Raw genomic sequence first — 3,564 nt, 5'->3', positions numbered from 1 at the left:
TTTGTCTATTTAAATGGAGAAAAATCTATCATAACTCCAGTAAACTATGGAGTGCCGCAGGGATCTGTGTTAGGCCCTCTGCTATTCTCAATATATATGATGCCATTGTTACGCTGATGACACTCAAATCTATATTTCATCACGGCCAGATGAAAACGCTAAATTATCCAAATTGACAGAGTGTGTTAAAGATATAAAAGATTGGATGACGCGTAATTTTCTTTTATTAAATCCAGACAAGACAGAGGTACTAATCATCGGTTCAAAAAACCGCCCACAAAACCTCTCGCAATACAACTTTAACATCGTAGGATGTCCTGTTACTTTATCCTCTACAGTAAAAGACAGCAGTAGATCAGTGTGTGTGTGTGTGTGTGTGTGTGTGTGTGTGTGTGTGTGTGTGTGTGTGTACAGTAGATCAGTGTGTGTACAGTGTGCACAGTAGATCAGTGTGTGTACAGTAGATCGGTGTGTGTACAGTAAATCGGTGTGTGTGCAGTGTGTACAGTAGATCAGTGTGTGTACAGTAGATCAGTGTGTGTGTGTGTGTGTGTGTGTGTGTGTGTGTGTGTGTGTGTGTGTGTGTGTGTGTGTGTGTGTGTGTGTGTGTGTGCGCAGTGTGTACAGTAGATCAGTGTGTGTACAGTAGATCAGTGTGTGTGTGTGTGTGTGTGTGTGTGTGTGTGTGTGTGTGTGTGTGCAGTGTGTACAGTAGATCAGTGTGTGTGTGTGTGTGTGTGTGTGTGCGTGCGTGCGTGCGTGCGTGCGTGCGTGTGTGTGTGTGTGTGTGTGTGTACAGTAGATCAGTGTGTGTGCAGTGTGTACAGTAGATCAGTGTGTGTGCAGTGTGTACAGTAGATCATTGTGTGTATAGTAGATCAGTGTGTGTGCAGTGTGTACAGTAGATCATTGTGTGTACAGTAGATCGGTGTGTGTGCAGTGTGTACAGTAGATCAGTGTGTACAGTAGATCTGTGTGTATACAGTAGATCAGTGTGTGTACAGTAGATCAGTGTGTGTACAGTGTACAGTAGATCAGTGTGTGTGCAGTGTGTACAGTAGATCAGTGTGTACAGTAGATCAGTGTGTGTGCACAGTGTGTACAGTAGATCAGTGTGTGTGTGTGTGTGTGTGTGTGTGTGTGTGTGTGTGTGTGTGTGTGTGTGTGTACAGTAGATCATTTTTGTTCAGTAGATCAGTGTGTGTACAGTAGATCAGTGTGTATACAGTAGATCAGTGTGTGTACAGTAGATCGGTGTGTGTACAGTGTGTACAGTAGATCAGTGTGTATACAGTAGATCTGTGTGTGTGTGTGTGTGTGTGTGTGTGTGTGTGTGTGTGTGTGTGTGTGTGTGTGTGTGTGTGTGTGTGTGTGTGTGTGTGTACAGTAGATCAGTGTGTGTGTGTGTGCGTGCGTGCGTGCGTGCGTGCGTGCGTGCGTGCGTGCGTGTGTGTGTGTGTGTGTGCAGTAGATCAGTGTGTGTGCAGTGTGTACAGTAGATCAGTGTGTACAGTAGATCAGTGTGTGTACAGTAGATCAGTGTGTACAGTAGATCAGTGTGTGTGCAGTGTGTACAGTAGATCGGTGTGTGTGCAGTGTGTACAGTAGATCAGTGTGTACAGTAGATCGGTGTGTGTACAGTAGATCAGTGTGTACAGTAGATCAGTGTGTACAGTAGATCAGTGTGTACAGTAGATCAGTGTGTGTACAGTAGATCAGTGTGTACAGTAGATCAGTGTGTGTGCAGTGTGTACAGTAGATCGGTGTGTGTGTGTGTGTGTGTGTGTGTGTGTGTGTGTGTGTGTGTGTGTGTGTGTGTGTGTGTGTGTGTACAGAGTGTACAGCAGATCAATGATATCAGTGTCTGTAATCAGACAGATGAAAGTGTTTCAGCACGTCTAATAATCATAATGATCATTTATTAAACTAATGAGGATTATTATATGACAGCAGTGGGAGAGTAAACTTATGGGAGGCTGTATGGGACGAAACACATTGAAAACTTGCGCTACACACTGAAACACTTGCGCTACACACTGAAACACTTGCGCTACACACTGAAACACTTGCGCTACACACTGAAACACTTGTGCTACACACTGAAACACTTGTGCTACACACTGAAACACTTGCACTACACACTGAAACGCTTGCGCTACACACTGAAACGCTTGCGCTACACACTGAAACGCTTGCGCTACACACTGAAACGCTTGCGCTACACACTGAAACGCTTGCGCTACACACTGAAACGCTTGCGATACACACTGAAACGCTTGCGCTACACACTGAAACGCTTGCGATACACACTGAAACACTTGTTCTACACACTGAAACACTTGCGCGTACATGTGAAACACTATATATATGTGCATATTTATGAAAGACATATGGTTACATAGAAACTCTTTGCATATATCCTGTAATGGCCCACGTACTGTTGTACCTGCATTAAGACTGCACGTTTCAAACATTCGCGTGTGTGAGAGAGCACAAACATTTTCAGTGTGTCTGGAAGTCGTTTCATTGCAACTGGAAGTTTGGTTCATTTGGAAACAGAAGCACGGTTTATTTATCACTGTAAAGATGTACAATTCTTAGTTTCATTCATGATAGAAACATCTAGTCACTAGTGGAATATTGCTGCAATCTCCGGGACAAACTAACACTTAATAACATGAAATTTTAACAAAAGCCACTAGATTTCAAACATAGCCCACAATCAGACATCATTTCAATGTATTTATTTATTTTGTTTAGCTATAGAAAGTGTGAGCTTAGTCATCAAGTGTCATGCCATTTAAATGAATCAATTTTTTTATGTAAGAAAAGGTCAAGAATAATTTGTAACCTTTGTCCAATTTCAATCTTGTCACAGCTCCCTGAAAACTATCAACAAAACGGACAACATCTGCTATTCTTACTTTTGTCAGATATGTTAATGACAGAGAAAACAAGCTGTTCACAGTCCAAGTTACGAGGATTTCAAAAACAACATGGACTTTGGAATCCAAAACACTCAAGGTTTTGGAATGGAATAGAAGCTTGCCTTGAAAGCATTTGTTTCTTTTGTTTAGTATCGCAATATCGCAAGTGTTTCAGTGTGTAGCGCAAGTGTTTCAGTGTGTAGTTTCAGTGTGTAGTGCAAGTGTTTCAGTGTGTAGTTTCAGTGTGTAGCGCAAGTGTTTCAGTGTGTAGTGCAAGTGTTTCAGTGTGTAGTGCAAGTGTTTCAGTGTGTAGCGCAAGTGTTTCAGTGTGTAGCGCAAGTGTTTCAGTGTGTAGCGTAAGTGTTTCAGTGTGTAGCGCAAGTGTTTCAGTGTGTAGCGCAAGTGTTTCAGTGTGTAGCGCAAGTGTTTCAGTGTGTAGCGCAAGTGTTTCAGTGTGTAGCGCAAGTGTTTCAGTGTGTAGCGCAAGTGTTTCAGTGTGTAGCGCAAGTGTTTCAGTGTGTAGTGCAAGTGTTTCAGTGTGTAGCGCAAGTGTTTCAGTGTGTAGCGTAAGTGTTTCAGTGTGTAGCGCAAGTGTTTCAGTGTGTAGTGCAAGTGTTTCAGTGTGTAGCGCAAGTGT

This window comes from Rutilus rutilus (genome assembly GCF_951802725.1).
Source record: "Rutilus rutilus genome assembly, chromosome: 25".
Classification (NCBI taxonomy): domain Eukaryota; kingdom Metazoa; phylum Chordata; class Actinopteri; order Cypriniformes; family Leuciscidae; genus Rutilus; species Rutilus rutilus.
The sequence above is the reverse complement of the archived record's forward strand: the minus strand, read 5'-3'. Positions refer to the sequence as shown.